The 19,839-nt window shown below is 40.2% G+C and overlaps 1 long non-coding RNA gene across 2 annotated transcripts in view; it reads left to right on the forward strand.

Annotated features, from left to right (window-relative positions):
• LOC119626598 (uncharacterized) overlaps positions 1-19,839 on the forward strand; it is a 62,713-nt gene that overhangs the window by 1,330 nt on the left and 41,544 nt on the right. The gene's annotated exons all lie outside the window — the stretch shown is intronic.

Below are 19,839 nucleotides of genomic sequence, written 5' to 3' on the forward strand. Positions count from 1 at the left end.
AGGCTCATCCTCCAGCCTTCCAAATCACTGCTTCATTCCCACCTCTCAGTTCTCCACTAAGTTGTCAACTCGAAGGCCTTTCCTCTATTCCATCCAACATCAGCCTGCACTAGGAACTATAGAGTGAAGGGGTTTTTCTCTTTAGAGAACTTAACAGTCAGTAGTGCACTTGTTTTTCTGATTGTTTACTGACTGTCTCCTGTCTAGAATGTAAGCTTCATGAGGTGAGGCTCTTTGCCTGTGAACCTGTGTGTCCTCACTGCCGAGCTCACTGCCTGGTATGTAGTTGCACTATAAATAGTTGCTGGGTGAACTGAGGGAAGTGACAGTCACTTTCATAAAGATCGTGAACCCTGAGACTTACTGACAGACAGGTGGCACGGTGCTCTGCTGATGCCCCTTCAAAGCTCCCCGTGCCAGCATTAGCCCCGTTGTAAGTACCCAGCAGACATCATGGCACATAATGTGCTAAGGGCTGCTCCTGCTTGAGTTCAGGATTCCCTCATCCCTTCAGGAATAATTGTCTCCTCCTGCAGTCTCTCCCCTCCCTGTGTAATATCCAATTTGCAACTTGAATGATCTACATAAAATAGTTCTTTCCAAAACAGAATTACAATTACCTGGTAGGAAATAAGGATGGGGCAAAAATACAGCTTTCCAGGCCCCATCCATAAAGATTCTCATCCAGTAGGGTTTACATCCCTGAAGTCAGGTTTACTCTTGCACTGTATATTTACATAAGCTTATAAATGATTTTTTCTGCCTTAAACCAGTTTGTGTCAGATGTGTGATTGTGTGCAACCAATAGTATTAACTAAATCCTTTCAACACTATTTTTATATTGGCACTTATTCCCACCAGTCAAATAACATCTTTGGGGGGCAGAGATCATGTGTGTTCCCACCTTTGGTATCCAGTGCACACAAATAATTGGAAGCTGATTGTTGAACCAGTTTGCCTTTGCTGAATACAATGACCTTTCCCTCCCCTGGAGGGTATTTAATAGGTAACTTTAGTCATCTGAAACCAGGATGTAAACAACAAAGGTTTCCAAACAAATATAATTTTTATAGCATCAATTCACTAAAGCTTGTACAGTTTACATATAAAAGGCTCTCACATGTCCTCACCTGTGGCCTATATTCTCTTAACCCAGGCATAATTCTACAACGTTGTTTTGTGTGTGTGTGTGTTTTCTTTGGTGACAGGAAAGGAAAGGTTCAAGGCAGGTCCACCAGGAACAGTGACAGAAGGCACTAGCGAGAGGAGGTGGCTTCTCAGTTCCATAGAGTTGTCCAGGGACCCAGGTTTTCTCTTTTGCTGCTGGGCTCTTCTTTAGGTGTTGCTTGCATCTACACAGCACTAATATCAGGTTAGCATCCCAGCCATGGAAAGGGGGAACAAGGAAACAGAGGGAAAGCAAATCTATTTTTTTTTTTAAATTGAGACAGGGTCTCACTGTGTTATTTAGGCTGGTCTTGAACTCCTGGGCTCAAGCAATCCTCCTGCCTCGGCCTCCCAAAGTGCTGGGATTACAGGCGTGAACCTCTGTGCCTGGCCAAAGCAATTCTATTTTATGGAAGTGACATGAAAGTTGTATATAGTTCTTCTACTCACATTCCATTGGTAAAAACTAAGTCACACATTCACATCAAGCTACAGGGAGGGCCGGAAAATATTGTTTGTAGTAGGAAAGGCATGTATGTGCTCTACTAAAGCTCAGTGGGGAGTCTATTACTAAAAGGAAGAAGAGGAGAATGGTTCCTAGGGACCACTAACTAGAAGTCTAAATATAATACTCATTTTCTGTTGAAGTGCTTAGCCCGTAGTGGGTGCTCAGAAACTGTGAGCTGTTATTATTGGCACGTGTGGTTTCCATCTCTGCTTTCGTGGCAACTTCCTTACTTTTAGAGCTGAATATAGGATTTCAGAGACCAGGTTCAGAACCATGGAAACACTCCAGAACTTTTTCCAACTCTATACAACTCTGACTTCCTTAGCCAGCCAGGAAGTTGGCTTGTGATCTGGTAATCTGGTCCAGCACTATACAGAACTAATGGGTCTCCATAATTTGTCTTGGCCTCTCTCCCTTCATATCCCATTTACTGACTTCTGCCATCGTTGTAATGATGCTTCTTGGGATGGCAGAGAAGGAATCGCATTCCATCCCCTCCGGCCAATGATTCTACATTCCAGGTATAGTTAATACTTTTGCTTTTCCATTGTGATTACAGATTTAAATATCTACTTGTTTCCCTACTAGATTGTGAATTCCTTGAGGACTAGAACCACCATTTATAATTCTTTGCAGCTCCAGTACCTGGAAAAGTGCCTGGCACTGAGAATTAACTCAGTTTGTTGAATTAAATATAATTATGGTTCAAATTTGTGCATAACCTTCCAAGAAGTGGAATTGAAACTAAATTTGGTACATTGTTAAAAGGGCACAAAGTGGCTTCAAGTTAGATTTTTAACTCAGTCAGCTATCTTAAAACAAGATCTCTTATCTTCTGAAAGCAGATAATGACCTTACACGTGGATTTTAAAAAGGAGGTGAATATAAAATTCATTATTTTTCAGTTAATCCCATTGCTTCACAAACTTACTCATATAACATTCTACACAACACTTAATGTTCATGATTGCCCCAAAGAACTCTTTAAATTCATATTGCTGCTAGTAATATTTGTAAACACTTCAACTCTATTATTATTATTATTATTTGCAGCAAAGGAGAATTATGGGGATCATTTATTTCTTCCTAGTCTGCATACTCATCACTCTGCTTACGTGTCCTGAACTCTGGGCCTTTGCTCAGCAGTTTCCTCTGCTTCCAGCATCTGCCAGTTGAAGCCCTGTCTGTCCTTTACAATTCCACTCAAACACTACCTCCTCCAATGAGCCTCCCCTGAGTCCCAACCAGCAGCTTACCCTCCCTCCTTGATGCCCACAAACTCTGCTATTTGTATCTCGCCTATTTACTTTTATTGCACTTTTGAAAATCTCTCCTATTGTGCAAAAAGGCTCATAGAGGTGAACAGCTTTAAATCCAGATGGTCGGGATTCCACCAGTGAGTGACTTTGAGCATTTTATGTGACCTCTTTAAGCCTCATCATTCTCATGGATAAAACTGAGATCCTAACATCACTTCTCACGTTGTTTTTGCGGGATTTATTTATTTATTTAAAATGCATTATAACACACACTTACCACCTACATGCCGGGCACTGTTCTAAACACTTTATAAATGCTAAGTCATTTACCCTCATGAGTTATTATGCCATTGTGCTCAGCTCCAGATCTACCTTTTTCTACTCTGGCTTATAGCTGAAGCTTGGGGCCTACAAACCAGTTCTTTGGCAGCAGGGTTCCTGTTGATTTCTGCCAATAGGGGGCACTAGAGGGAGACTGAGTGCTGGAGAGGGGAAATTTTCTCCTTTCTGTTGGCTTACTGTTGGCTCCTTGCAGCATCCTCCCAGTAACAGCCATTTACCTGGCATCAGCCATAGGGCCCAGCCTCCAGCCCCCTTTCATAGCCTAGAATCAGGCTTCCCAGGCTTCTGCAGACTTAGCAGCAAGTCTTTTTCACCTCAGGTCCAGATTCTGATGGTCCAACCACTTCCCTTTGTTCCTCTAGCCCTGGGGATGGAAACTGCGTCCTCACGTCCTCACATTACCACCTGTGATTGCCTCAGCACCCCTTTTCTTCTCTTCCAGCCCTCCAGCACCTGGGAAACCAGTTCTTTATATCAACTTCCTCTTGTTGAGATATACTTTGTGTGGTTCTGTCTCCTCAACTGGACCCATCTGTTATAGATCAGTACCATTATTATCCTCATTTCACAAATAAACAAAATCCAGGGAAGTTAAATAACTCACCTGAAGTGGGCTGGGATTTAAATCCGGGCTCAGGTGCCATGGTAGTCCCAGGACACCAGGGGCTCGTGTTTGTAAAGTGCTTGGTCAGGCCTGCTGCATGGCCAGCACTCAATGAACAGTGGTTGTCTGATCTCCAATCATCATCCTCATCACCACTCTTCAGCCTTTCATCCTACCCAACACCTAGGACAGGGTGTGTGCAATCAATGCCTACTAAATTGAGTGTGATTACCTAAATATGGGAGGACTGTGGCATAGAAGGGGCTTGAGTTAGAAAAGGGCATGGAGGAGACAATGGGGCCGCGAAGCTTCTACATCCTTCTGACTCTTCCTTTGGAGTTGTTTCCAAGGTAACCGATTCTCCCTCTCTTCTTGACCCTCTCCCCACCTCCCTGCCATGCTTTCCCTGTCCTACGCTTTGGCTTCTTCTGTTTTTCTATTTATTAAGTAGAAATAAACAATTCTCTGACATTCTGAAAATATCAAGCAAAACAAAAAGGCCATTTTGTTGGGTAGCAGAAAACATGTTTCTTATTTCTCTGTTGCATTACATTCTATTTCCCTATTCTTCTGTTGCATTGTCATAATTTTTAATACCCAATTTTAACAAGAAAATATTTTTTAAATATACCACATTCCTAATAGAGGTGGTCCACGGGGTTCAGTTATCCCTGCAGAGTGTTATCACAAAATCACCTTGAATTGTTTGTTTATAAACTAGTTCAGGCTTCTGTTCAAGTCGTGGTTGCACCAAACATAATTGCTTCCGGAGAGAAGGATACAATAGACTGCATTACTCCTCAGACCCCCTGGCTGATTCTCATTTAGTCTGAAGCTAATTCTTAAGGCCCACTTATGTTCCTAGCCTGGCCAGCTCTTATTTTCGTGGCTGCTTTAGTCACAATTTACAATCCATTTTAGGCATGCCCCCCCACTTCTACTGCATAGTAGAAGTTCCAAGAAGGAAATATTATCCTCAATCAGAGTGACCAGGGAGAGAACTAGTAACCAGTACTTTTGGTGTATTTTCCAGGCCTCCACATTTCCCAGAAGTTATTTTAAAAAATCTATTTTCTGTCCCTCTTGAAACACTCTATTCAAGAACTCAGTCCTCTGATAGCCACCGCACCACTTCTTCATTATGCCCTGGGTTCCTTGGCCTCCTCCTGCCTCACACAAAAGTTAGACAAAAAGGCAACTGTTAGAAAAAGGCAAGATGCAGAAACAGAAAGCCATGGCAGCAGCTGCTGAGCTAAGCAGCTGATAAGGGGGAACAAATTTGTGCCCTTAGTGTGTTTGTTTGAAGGTCAGGGTGGTGGCCCAGCAGGATAGGGGTAGAGCTTTTTGTTCACGGTGTGATTTGCCCATCTGGCCCATTCAGCATCCCCTGGACAAGATGACCCCTGCCACCAGCTTCACTAGCTCCTCCATGGGCTCCAAGCTTGTTAAGCTGTAATGAGCATATCCTTGAGTTTCCTAATTAACTTTGCAACAGTCCTGACACACTTCCATAATGGGAAACAAAAATATTAATAGTTTTCCCTGTTGACAGTCATTTATTGGTGGGACAAAAATCATCGGTGATCTGGAGGAATCCTGGGGTTCTTACTACGATTTAGGTTATTTTTGATGTAAGTGTTTTCAGACTGTGTTTTCTATGTGTATAATTGGTGAGATGAAGACAGGCTGTTCCCAGTGCATTTGGGTTCTCTTCAGCTCTTTATCACCTCAATTGGTTTTTGTTTTCCCTTCTCACAGATTTAGCCACTTGACTCCCCCTCTCAGTCTGCATTTAGCCTCCCATCCCTTGGCCTGATTCACTGAGGATTCCCCCAAAGAGATGCAGTTTGTTTCCTTGGCGTATTCACAGGGTTTGAGCTTCAGCTTGTGTAGTTTGTTATTGTAATGGATGTTTTCTGTGTCATCAGGCAGCCCACAGAGCAGGCATTCACTCAGCTGTGGAACCGAGCAAAGATTTTGACCACAAAGCTAATGTTTTTCCCTCCAGGTCATACCAATTGTTCACCAGAGGCACCTTATTTTCAGGGATACTTGTGCTTCTAAGAGCAGGTGGATTTAGTTCTCCTTAGCTTGAATTTTGGGTTTAGTATCAAATCGAAAAGACTGACTCACTAAGGCTAAAAAGTGGAGACTGATTAAGCAGCATACAGATGATACGGAGTGGAGAGGTATCTTTTTGCTTTTCAGGCATTGTAATTAGCTACACACTTTATTTACTAATTTATTTGTGTTTTTTACAGGCTTGACACTGCTGTTGCAAAGCAGATTTTGAGATCTGAGCTCCAGTGGCATGTTATTTAACACTTTGATTTGCACAAGGCTATAAACTGAGGTTGTCATTTAAGGTTGTCGGCTCAGATTTTTGCCAGAATAATTTTCATGTTCTGGCCAAACAAGGTGGCTCACACTTGTAATCCCAGCACTTTGGGAGGCCAAGACAGGGGGATCACTTGAGTTCAGGAGTTTGAGACCAGCCTTGGCAAAATCCCATCTCTACAAAAAGTACGTCTGCAGTCCCAGCTATTCAGGAGGCTGAGGTGGGAGGATCCCTTGAGCCTGGGAGATGGAGGTTGCAGGGACCAAGATCACACCACCACACTGAAATCTGGGTGACAGAGTGAGACCCTGTCTCAAAACAAACAAATAAATAATTTTATGTTCTTTGTATAGTAGCTAGGAGCTTTCTCTTTAAAGTCAGATACATCTTGGTCTAGATCCCAACTCTGCCACTCACTAGCTGTGTGATCCTGGGAGATTTACTTGATTTCTCTGAAGCTTAATTTTCTTATCTATAAAATGAAGATAACAATAATAGTGTTTAGTTCATAAGGTGGTTGTGAGGATTAAGTGCCTGGCACACAGCAGATCTTTAGTACTAAATATTACTATTGCAATACCTCTTCTGTATTCCCACAAAACAGTTCCAGACATGTAATAATTGCTGAATAAACATTGATTAAAATGCACGTAAGTGAATTTTCAAAGGCCCAGGCTTCAAAGGCTTAATGTGAAATCTCTCTAAGGCAGGTTAATGCCCAGAGGTAGAGGTTGAATATTCAGTTTCCTTATATTTAAATTATCACAGTGCATGTGGTTTAGACACACACACACAGAGGTTTAGCTACAATGTCAGGCTCTATTAAAATGGAAGCCAGGTGAAGGTCCCCTGGGCCCCACTCATCTCACGTTGCAGGTAGGTTTACTTGCACTACTGGCCTTTATTAGTTCTACCTCTACCACCTATCAAATACCAGGACCTCAGCTCACCCCAATTTTGTGCATATCTGGGAGTCCACCTAGCAGGCAAGTTTTCTATATAATGTGAGCTACAGGTGTAGCTCCCCTGCTCCCCTTTTGCTCACCCCAATTTTGTGCATATCTGGGAGTCCACCTAGCAGATAGGCAAGTTTTCTATATATTTTGTGAGCTACAGGTGTAGCTCCTCTACTCCCCTTTTGCTCACTGGGGCTGTGGTCACCTCTTTCAGCCCCCGGCACTGCTGCAACTCAGCTCAGATTCCCACTTATGGCCCTGGCCACCGTAACTTCTGCAGCCCTCTGGATAGCTGCTTCCCAGCTGGTGCTGCTTGAAACTCTGCTGTTTCTATAATACCTCTCTCTGCATTTCTGTGGTTCCTCACTTTTTCTCTCCTGATGTTGCAGGGTAAGGTAGAGAGAAAAGTCAAGAACTCCTTGAAACATGGTCCCTTTAGATTTACTACCCTCTCAGAAGAGGGCAGATCCCCAGCAGAATGGCATGGGCCTCTACAGATTCCATTGTTATATCTTTTTCTTATGGGAGCACACAATTGTCCTGAGGAAAGACCAGACCAAAGTGAATTCCAGGACAACTTCATACCATATTGTGAACTTCTGCTTTCTCCAGGACCTGCTTCTAATGCTAGCCTATCCTGCAAATATTTTTTGCTTACTATGTTTTTTTCTGGAGAAGAGACATTCTCCATCTCTGCATTGAAGCTTCAGTAGGCCCATCAGGTTTGGAAGACGTACATGTCGGTCAATTATAACGAGGCTCAAGTTCCTCTTCATGAGGCTCCAAGCCTCCCTGTAAATCAACGATGTACCCAGATGGCTCCATAGATATCCCTGACTACCCTGCCACATTTAAAATGTTTGTCTGCTCCGGGCACATGGCGGACCTCTGGAGGAAGCTATGTAATTCAGAAGATATCCATCCAAATTCAGAAGATATCCATCTGAGATACTCTGCCTCATATCTTTAAAAACACTTCATTTAACAAGATGTATGTGACAGAGATGAGGAGAGGAATGGAGTTTCTTCACAAATCAGAAGTATTGAATTTGAGCTTTCTGAAATTCCTGCTAAGTACAGGGTATATGAAATTACATAATTCTAAAGTTGGAAGGGATCTGGATTTTATAATATATCAGTGATGCTGCCAAGAATAGCGACTTTGCTCCCTGAGAGGTTTTCCAGAGGCAGGGAGGCTCAGCAAGCCAGCCGTGGAGGGATACCTAATGAAATGGGGGAAAACCCCTTCCTTTCAGGAAGAAAACCATTAAAAAAGGATGATTGCACTTGGCAGCCATATTTTTACCCTCTTATTTTTCAGCTTTTATCAAGCCTCATGTTAAAAAAGACATGTTCTCCTTTATAAGAAAAATGTGAGAGACAATTGATAAACAGCCCATATTCTGAGCACTAGAGCTATCATAAAGAGAAAGTTCATGGCAATTAATAGATTCTAAGAATTTTTTTTATCTAATCACAAGAACTGACAAGCTCTAGCCAAGCCAAGAAGATAAAAATCTTAGAGAAAATAAGAAAGGATTAAAAATAAATGAGAATAAGTAGAAAAGCTATCAAATTGAAACAGTATGTTTGCATTTGTAAAATCTTGCTTACTATTCTATATATAGAGTATGACAGGATATTGAATGGGATTTTTCTTATTATCTCAGGATTTCAGCTAAAGCTCCAAGCTAAGGTCAATAGGTGGTGCCCCACATTCTATAAAGAAACCAAGGAGACACCAGACATGGCCTCCAGTACTTTAAGGAGTGGCCAAAGGGATCCTCCAACTCTCACCCCTACCACCCCATGAGTAGAAGGCTGGACCCCATGGCTGAGGAGAGTGTGTAGACATAGAATGAAGCCTCCAAGGGGGTCACACATAGAGATGAGGTCTGCTGTAAGAGAGCACCTGGTGTCTCAGTCTCTGGCTCGAGGCTTAGCGAGCTGCCCAATTTGGGAGGGCCACCAGGGTGGACTGCCATGAGGCAGCTCATGAGAGAGGCTGAACCATGGCCCTGGAGGTAGGGGATTCTGTAGGCAGAGGCGGACTAGAGAAGTCAGTGACTATGGGAGGAAAGAGAGCAGTTTCATGGTGGAGTGACCACCTCCTCTTCACATTGGCTAGGGTGAGTGGAGATCCTTGAAAGCCACGGAGTACCACAGAAAGTAGCTGAGTCATTTGAGGGTCTTGTACCCATGAGGGGTACTGTTTGGGGGAGGAAGTTGTAGCAGTAAGAGGCTATGGAACTTGTCATCTCAGCTGGACCTGAGCAAAGGGTCACAAGAGGCCATCCAGGGAGCTCTTTACCTAAGCCAGGCCCCTTCAAGGGCATCCAAGAAAACCTGCTCTTGCACCCAACAACATTGCCAGCTTTGGGACACTTGCCCACGGGGAATCGGCAGCCATGAGAGAACTATAAAGAGCACAATCTAAATGAAAAGGATTTTTGCCCTTTAGCCTCTTAAATTAATTTCCTAGGGCTGCTATAACAAATTATTATAAAGTTCATGGCTTCAAACATCAGAAATGTATTTTCACACAATTCTGGAGGCCATTCAAGGTGTCGACCGGACTGTTTCTCTCTCTCTCTCTCTCTCTCTCTCTCTCTCTCTGTCAGGCCTCTAGGGGACAATGTGTTCCTCGCCTCTTCCAGCTTTTGATGACTCCAGGTATGTGTTGGCTTGTGGCGCCACCCATCCAAATGATCTCCACAGTCACATTGCCTCTTCCTCTTCTCTGTGTGCTTCTCTATGTTTCTTATCTTAAGTCCCTATATTTAGGACCCTCCTGGATTGATCCAGGATAATCTCAAGATCTTTAACTCCCTTACCTCTGTAAAGATCTGTGTTTTCAAATACATTCACAATCACAGTTCTAGGAATTAGGATGTGGACAGATGTTTTTGGAGGTTACAATTCAACTGCCTACATTCCCATCCCCCTTTCCTCCTCCAACCATGCAGGAATCAGAATTAGCAGGATGAGGGGAAAGAGGAAGGAAGCACAGACTGTGCCCCTCCCTCACTCCTATGGAGGTTCCTCATTCCATGGGAAGCAGGCCCAAGCTTGGGAGAAGAAGCTCTGAAATGAATGAAATTGGAACTTGACATTGTAACTCACTAAACTTTCAAACTGAACTTTGAAGTTTTGAGATCTGCCTGAGATTTTCTCAACGGTCATGAAGGGGAGACTGGACCAAGCATAACTGAAGGCAGGGGTGGGAAAGGATAAGGCAGACATTTTGTATTGTATTCCATTGAGTTCAGTATATTCAATTAACTAGTTACACCAATATTAGCTAATAGCTCATTCTTTTCTAATATAAGAGATCTGGCTTCTTTGTTTGTTTGCTTGTTTTTCATAAGAAAAGCACAATTTAGAGGCAAAGCATGCTAATATATGTTTTCAATGAACATATTAGGAAAGGACTAGCTGTTTGGAACAAATATCTATGGAAATCTAAACTATAAAATTGTATTAAATGGCAATCACTGAAGTGAGAAGAGTAAGAATGCGGTTCTTTTAATAGCAGATTCTCTTGTCCACCTGCCTGACCACCAATTTCAGATGTGGACTGATAAGGAAAGTAAAGTGGAACTATTACCTACCTCAGTCCATCAAAATTCCAGTAATGCAGCCTCAAATCACCTCAAACTTGCAAGAGCTCTGTCACATTGCTGGCTACATTGAGTTATTAATGGAAGCCCAAAGGTCGGATGAATAGCTAATGAGTCAACTGTCTATTTGAATAATTGACAATCTTTTTTTGGGATTACAAAAACTTTAAACCTAAATACCTCTATGTTCTTTTATTTCTTTTAACTGTAATTTTGTTTATTTCATCTCATGTTTTCAGCTTGTTGCAATCTTTATAACATTGATTTGTAATCCAATGTGTCGGTGGTCCCTCCGAGTTTTACATCGTACACATTTGGTAAACTGGCCTTCTGGGACTGCATTACCAGGAACTTTGGAGACAGGACACGGTCAAAGGCAGTTGGTACAGTATTCAGTCAGCCAAAATATCAATACTGGGAAGCCCTCATTTAGTAATTTTTGCAGCATTGGGCTCTTTAGAGAAAGAGAAACACTAATAAAATAAGCTAATATAGAAGTCAGTAAGAAAAAAACTACATAGTAAGTATGGACTCGGTTGCATTCTACCCAATCTCTCCTTTCCCTTGTGCCCCTACAGTAGTTACAGGTTTGCAAAGGGAGAATTCATCTTTACTTTAATAACTTTTAATCATTAAAAGGAAAAAATTAAAGGGTGGATAAATCTATTTTCAACAAGATGTGAAACCCCTCAAAAATCTATTGAACCTCGAGTTAACTGGAGAATAGGGTCATCTGTCTAGATAATCCTATCATCTGATTTTTGGTATAATTAAGCTATTCTTTTCTACGCATTAAAGGATGGTTGGAGGTATCGTGGAAAGGCGGTTGTAGGGCAGAGATAATTTAGTAGAAGGAAGAACTAACAAGAGAAGTAAGTAATATTAAAACATGAAGTTCAGAGATCAATGAACTCTGAGCACAGGCATCTTAGTTAGATGTAGCTCATGGACCAGATACCATCCTTCTGAGTGAGAATTTTAGCCAAAACAAAAAATGCTGTCTAATTAGATGACACATCTGAACTAGAAAGAGTTCTATAATTACCTGTTCGACTCTCCCATTGTGTGGAAGTGTCACCCCAGCAGGCATGGATCAACTTATTAATCATTAGGAAGAAAGCGAATGCTATTGTTTAACTTGGAGGTGTTAAGGTTTATTTCCATTAATGCTCTGTTATAATACCAGGGCTTTAAAAAGGATTACTGAGTACAAGAAACATAGTTTTAAAGTAAGTTTTTAAAGTAAGTTTTCCTATGCATATGTCTAATGCTTGGATCACATTCAATAATCCATGTCAGGCATGGATCCTCTTGACTTACCGTTGTTATTGGTGGATTATGTATATACATGAAAACCCTTGGATGCTTCTGCGCTGGATATCCTGAGAGTGTCTGGGATCCTGGACCACATAGCCTCTTCCAGGCAGTCATGGTTCCTTGGGAAGCCCAAAGCAGATTTGATCATAATCCTGCCTGGCTCATTAGGGCCAGAACATGATAAATCCCAACAGGCAAATATACCTAAATGCTAAAATTAATAAAGCAGAAAAGATGAGCATGTAATGACTCCTAACTCTCAAACTTTGGTTGCTGCAACGGAAGGCACTGTGGGTTTTTCTATGCTGAAAAACCATGGACAACAAAGATCTCTTAAGAGGTTCAAGGAGTTTGTTGGTTTTTAGGATACTTTAAAAGCTTAGGATGAAAGAAAACAAACCTTAATACTGGAAATATATATGTGTGTATGTGTGTGTATATATATACACGCATACATATATGAGAGGTTCAAGGAGTTAGTTGGTTTTTAGGATACTTTAAAAGCTTAGGATGAAAGAAACCAAACCTTAATACTGGAGAGATATATGTGTGTGTGTGTGTGTATATATACATATACACAGATACATATATGTATATATACACTTACATATGTGTGTGTATACATATATGTATATATACATATATCTGTGTATAGATTACACAGATATCCAATATTAAGGTTTGGTTTCTTTCAATTATATATATATAAAATATGTTATATATAATATATATAGTTTGTTTATATATTATATTATATATTATATCATATATAATGAATATTATATCAATATAATGAATATTATTTAATAATATATATTTTATAACATAAATACAATATCATAATATATTTAATTATATAATATATATTATCATATCATGTATCATATATCATATATATTATATATAATATATATTTTATATGTATATAATTTGTTTATTGAGACAGTCACTCTTGCCTAGAGTGACACTGCACTGGAGTGCAGTGGTGTGATGTCAGCTCGCTTCAACCTCTGCCTTCCAGGTTCAAGCAATTCTCCTGCCTCAGCCTCCCGAGTAGCTGGGATTATAGGCACACACAACCACGACCAGCTAATTTTTGTATTTTTAGTAGAGATGAGGTTTTGCCATGTTGGCCAGACTGGTCTCAAGCTCCTGACCTTAAGTGATCCACTCACCTTGGCTTCTCAAAGTGCTGAGATCACAGACATGAGCCACCATACCCAGCCAATACTGGATATATGTAACTCAAGTTTATCTATATTATATTATTATGGATTTATATTTTTGGGTGATTAATTTTTTCACCTTTAAATCTGGTGCCCTTCCTGTGTTCAGACCCACCTTTGACACTGGTTATCTACAGAGTAAGGTTACTGCAGCAGAAACAAAAAGAATCAAGAGAATTGGTTCTTATCTATAAAGCCTAATGAGATTACTGCTTATTTCTTGGGGCAAATAGAAACCATTTTACTTTGGAGCCAGGGTATTGAAAAGCTAACAGACATGTGTGTGTGTTTGTGTGTGTGTGTGTGTGTGTGTGTAAAATATGTGTACAAATAAATGGCATATAAACAAGTTACATATTATTTTTATTGGTTTTATTATAGGTATAACTCTTTTATTGGCAACCCAAAGTAGTAGGTGCCTTAGAAATAGGCAGGAGTTACAGAATAAGAAATATAATATATTCCTTTACTTGCTTTGGCATTAACAATTTCATGGTTATCTTTTAAGATGTCTGCAATTCAGATTCATCAGAAAAAGGTATGTTGAAAACTGAGTTTCGTGGAATTTCTTCTCTGAGGCGGAACACCCAGAATGCATTGATGCTGTGCTCTCCAACTTTGTCACTGAGGATTGCTGTTCTAGGTTTTTCTCTTGCTCCTTCTTGCTTTTGCTTAAGCAGTTGCCTTCTCCTGGAGCACCCTTTACTCACCAATGTCTAAACCATTAACATTCTCTAAGGCCTAGTTCATGTGCCCCCTTACCCTGCAAGCTTTGCCTAGTACATCTTTCCTCTCAGAACTCTCATCTCACTCAAGGTATTGGTCTACACTTCAAGTGAGTAAGTTCCCAGATGTTCCTCCTCCTACCCCCGAACAAGACCTCCCGAACAAGCCCTCTTTTCTCTTCTATGAATTCCACGTTTTGAAAAAGTGTGTTACTCAAGTAACAGCTTAATTAAGAACACATTTATTAAGAAAATTTTCATCTATTCGATCAGTGTTTTTTGTTTGGGCAGTTATTGTGTAACTATCAATAATGTCATTTTTATTTAGTATTATGAATTGGATAATCACATGAGTCTCTGTCATAGATGTGGCACTAATTATAATAATGAGGGAAACGTTAAGTCAGCAGTTAGTGGCCTAACTCCAGCTGTTGTGCTGAACTTGCATCCAAGGTCATGCCTGTTCTGGACATAGTCCATTGGAATGCTGAAACTGCAAATGTCAGTCTGTAAAATTATGTCACCCACCGACTGTATCCTCGAAATTTCAAAGATGTCATTGACAAACAATCAAAGCTACTAATGACCGTGAGCTAAGCAGTGTTAACACAGAGTTGATATTATTTCAGCCTAAAGAAATTTGACCTTTTGTTTTAGCTGGTGTGACACACTTTCAGTTTCTGCAAAGCTGAAAAAGCTTTTGAACCTAAAGTCTTCTAAAAGCTCAGGTTCTGGAGAGGCCAAGGTGAGAATGAGAAACCTTTATTCTAAGGCTCCCTGATTCTGTTACCAAAATTAGCTGTTTTCAACACTGTTGTAATTTCAAAGGTTCTGGTTCCAGGAAACATTGCTCATAGGTGACTGTCTAAAATGTCAACTAGTAACTGTCAAAGGAAAAACTTAGAGTGAACTTTAGTGTCATGCGCTCCCAAACACTGACTTGGCTGAGTTCGGAAGAAACACACTTCTTATCTTTAGTGTCATGGAAACAATCATTAAAGAGAGAATAATAAGAGTAATAACTTATTGTAGTCCTACTGTGTGTGCCAGGCACTGAATGAGACATTTCACAGCTGTTATCTCTGTTCCTCCGACAGTTTTGTAGAGTGGATCCTATCATCTCAATCTAACGTATATGGATTTATATTTTTGAGTGATTAATTTTTTAAATTTGGTGCCCTTCCTGTGTTCAGACTCACCTTTGACACTGGTTTTCCACAGAGTAAGGTTACTGCAGCAGAAACAAAAAGAGAATCAAGAGAATTGGTTCTCATCTATAAAGCCTAAACAACGGGCTTGAAGAATACTTTCAAAGTAAATTTTGACCCACAACAGAAAACATATAAATTCCTGGGCTAATGGTCTAAAGAAAGAAGGACAAGCAATTCCCAGTTTCATATTTTTAAAATAAAGACCTTCGCTGTTTCCAGTTTACTATGTCTAAAGTATGGCCCTTTGGGTCCCCAACTGAGAGCCTGGGATATCTATTATTGCCCCTCCTCCTCAGAGGGCCCTGAACTCTGATTTTTATCTTCAAAAAGTGGTCTGAAGCAAAAGCTCATCTAGGCATCTAAGCCTTGTAACCATTGCTTCCCGTTTGGGGCCACTTAGGGCTGGCAGGTGACTCATGGTCTCACTTCTCTGCACTTTCCTTCCTCAAGGTTCTTGGTCTCTATATTTACGTGCCTTTGTGTCTTAGCTCAGACTGCTATAACAAGAATATCATAGCTTGAGTGGCTTAAGCAATAAACATTTATTTCTCACAGTTCTGGAGGCTTGAAGTCTGAGATCAGGGTTCCAGCATGATTTGGTTCTTGGCAAGGGCCATCTTCCTCATGGGGGCCACCTTCTCATTGTGTCATCACATGGTGAAGAAGGAGAGAGAGAGGAAAGAGTGACCTCTCTCCTGTCTCTTCTCATGAGGGCAGTAGCCCCTTCATGAAGGCTCCCCGCTCATGACCTAATCACCTCCCAGAGGCCCTGCCTCCTAATACCATCACATTAAGGGTTGGGGTTTCAACATATGAATTTTGGGAATATACAAGCATTCAGTGTCTAGCACTGGGTAACTCTAAACTCTACCTTTTGAATGCTATCTGCAAATGACTGTCGCTGCTCTGCTCAGCTGCTGCTTTCTGCTTTTCTGCTTGGTTTTTTCCACACCTCACTGCTTTCGAATGAGTAAATGCCTCATAGGAAACACAGGGTGGAATGTGCTCACCGCAGGCTTTCCCTTCTCTATGGGACCTCAGCTCTGGGACCTTAATCCTGGCTCCTGTGTAGAGCTCAGATGCCTTCAAACAGATTTGTATTTTATTTTTTTAAAATTTATCTAGCTCTTACAGTTGTTCCTTAGTGGGAAGTTTGGTTGGGTTCAGTGTTATAGTCAGAAATGGAAGTGGGAATAGTGACTGGAAGAGATGGTGTTTTGAAAATAGGTCTTCAGCACCCCTATGCAGTCTTTATGCCCCTCTCCCCACCGTGTTCCTTAGTGAGCAGCAGAATGTTTGCCCTTGTGCTGGGATCAGTGTGGAGGTGGCAGCAGCTGCTGGCAGACCCAGATACCTGGCCATCTAAAGGGAAGGATACAATAGCAGGGGATGACCAAGGACCACGTGCCCTGAGCCTGCCCCCCTCACACACTTCAAGGCCTTGTCTCTCCTTAAACTCAACATAGAGAAAGAAGAGGAGGAGTGGAGGGTGGGAAACCTGCACTGACTGAATTTACTCTGAATCAACTGAAGACTCTGTTCTTATCATCAGGCCAAAAGGGGACTCAAGACAGAACTTTAAAAAAATTATATAATGTAAAATTTATCATTTTAACCATTAAAAAAGACAAGTTACATTCAGTCATAGAAAATTAAAGACGATTTTTGCACATCTGAGTTTGGGACCCATGGAGGTCATTCCTGCCTATGGGTCATACTATATTACTCTGTGACTTGCTTAACAATATATCACATAAATTTTCCCCAGACAATATATGTAAATCTTCCATTTTCATTTAATAGATGCATAGTATTCCCTAGTGAGGTCGGATTTAATTTATTCCTCCATTCTACTATTAATAGGTACCTAGGAGTTTTTTTGTTGCTTTCCATTATTAACTACATTATCACGTTGAGATACTTTTCTTAATGAATGACAAAAATCCTAGGAATGCAAGTGCTGATTTAAAATATATCCACATTTAAAATTTTTATAGATTCTGCCCAACTGCTTTCCTCAAAATTACAGCAATTTATATTCTCACTAATGGTACATAAAAACGTCCCTCTTTCCATACCCATAAAACACTGATGCTATCAGTTGTACGCTTTTTGTTAACTGAATGAAAAATAACAATACTTCATTATTGTCTTAATTTTTACTTTCCTGACCACTAGTGAGAGTGAGAATCTTTTTATATTTGTATTGTCTATTCATAATTTCTTTTATAAAAACTGATTATTTGTTTCCATCATCCATATTTATACTGGGCTATCTTTTTTAAACAATTTATAGATATCCTTTGTATTGGAGGTCTATTATCCCCTTTTCTGCTATATAATAATTCTAATGGCTAATATTCATTGAGTGCTTGTATTTCTTATTCTGGACTTAATGCTTTAAAAACACTCTCATTAAGTCTTTATAAAAGGCTCATATTATTACTGCACTCACTAGAAGGGCTAAAATAAAGACAGTTGGTAATACCAAGCATAGGCAAAGAAGCGAAACAATTGAGACTTACATATTGTTGGTGCAAATACAAAATGGTACAACCATTTTGGAAAACAGTTTGACAGTTTCTTATATAGTTAAACATACATGTATTGTATGATCCAGCAATCCTACTCCTAGATATTTATTCTTGATAAATAAAAACATATATCCACAAATATATCTACTTTGAATGTTCACAGCAGACTTATTCAAAAGAATAAAATAGCTGAAAATTGGAAAGAACCCAAATATGGTTTTGATTTTGACTTTTCAAATTCTTCTTTTATTACTAAGAGTCTTTACCTTATACAGGTCATTCCTGTTTTGTTTGGTACATAAGGGTTTGTGGCAGTTATAGTTTCCTTCTGTCATTCAAAATATCCTGTTCTGAGGCAACCTACAGAAAGGGAGAAAATTTTTGCAATCTACCTATCTGACGAAGGGCTAATATCCAGAATCTGCAAAGAACTGAAACAAATTTACAAGAAAAAAATCAAACAATCCCATCAAAAAGTGGGCGAAGGATATGAACAGACACTTCTCAAAAGAAGACATTTATGCAGCCAACAGACATATGGAAAAATGCTCATCATCACTGGCCATCAGAGAAATGCAAATCAAAACCATATTGAGATACCATCTCACACCAGTTAGAATGGTGATCATTAAGAAGTCAGGAAACAACAGGTGCTGGAGAGGATGTGGAGAAATAGGAACACTTTTACACTATTGGTGGGACTGTAAACTAGTTCAACCATTGTGGAAGACAGTGTGGCGATTCCTCAAAGATCTAGAACTACCATCTGACCCAGCCATCCCATCCCATCCCAGTGTATACCCAAAGGATTATAAATCATGCTGCTATACAGACACATGCACACATATGTTTATGGCGGCACTATTCACAATAGCAAAGACTTGGAACCAACCCAAATGACCATCAGTGATAGACTGGATTAAGAAAATGTGGCACATATACACCATGGAATACTATGCAGCCATAAAAAAAGGATGAGTTCATGACCTTTGTAGGGACATGGATGAAGCTGGAAACCATCATTCTCAGCAAACTATTGCAAGGACAGAAAACCAAACACCACATGTTCTCACTCATAGGTGAGAACTGAACAATGAGAACACTTGGACACAGAATGGGGAACATCATACACCAGGGCCTGTTGTGGGGTTGGGGGAGGTGGGAGGGATAGTATTAGGAGATACACCTAATGTAAATGACGAGTTAATGGGTGCAACACACCAACATGGCACGTGTATACATATGTAACAAACCTGCATATTGTGCACATGTACCCTAGAACTTAAGTATAATTTAAAAAAATACTGTTCTAATTAAGCCTTTTGCTCCGAATTTTACTTCATCTGATGTTAATTTTGCCCCCTGTTGTTTGGTTTTCATATGTCTCATATATATGAACTTTTTCAACATTTCTTTGACAGAACTAATACAAAGTTGATATTCACTGAGGTACCTATATCAGTACATGTCTGAAGTCTATCGATGGACATGTAAGTATATTAGTTGAGTTTCTGTCAGTTTCAACCAAGAGTTGGATGAAGACTTTTTTTTTTTTTTTTTTTTTTTTTTTTTTTTGAGACTGAGTCTCACTCTTTCACCCAGGCTGCAGTGCAGTGGTGTGATTTCAGCTCACAGCAAGCTCTGCCTCCTGGGTTGACACCATTCTCCTGTATCAGCCTCTCGAGTAGCTGGGACTACAGGCGCCTGCCACAGGTGGTATACTTTTTTAATCACTGCATGACTTTAAAACTTTTTGTACTCTCTTTGCATTCATAAGTGTAAGATTCTTAGATTATAGTCCTTTTGTCTAAATTATGAATATTGTTCTAGCTACTGTATGTTGCAAATAAGAAATTCAACACTAATCTATTTTTTTGCAATTTACTTTTAGAAGTTTTAGTCCAAAGTCTTATTGACTTATGTTCCCCCATGAGGCATACCAGGATTTTGTTACTGGCATCCAGAATTTTATTTAAACAGAGACCTACCAACCAATGAATAATGAAATTTTCATTTTCATGATGACTTTTAA

This window comes from Chlorocebus sabaeus, chromosome 1 (genome assembly GCF_047675955.1).
Source record: "Chlorocebus sabaeus isolate Y175 chromosome 1, mChlSab1.0.hap1, whole genome shotgun sequence".
NCBI classification, from domain to species: Eukaryota; Metazoa; Chordata; class Mammalia; order Primates; family Cercopithecidae; genus Chlorocebus; species Chlorocebus sabaeus.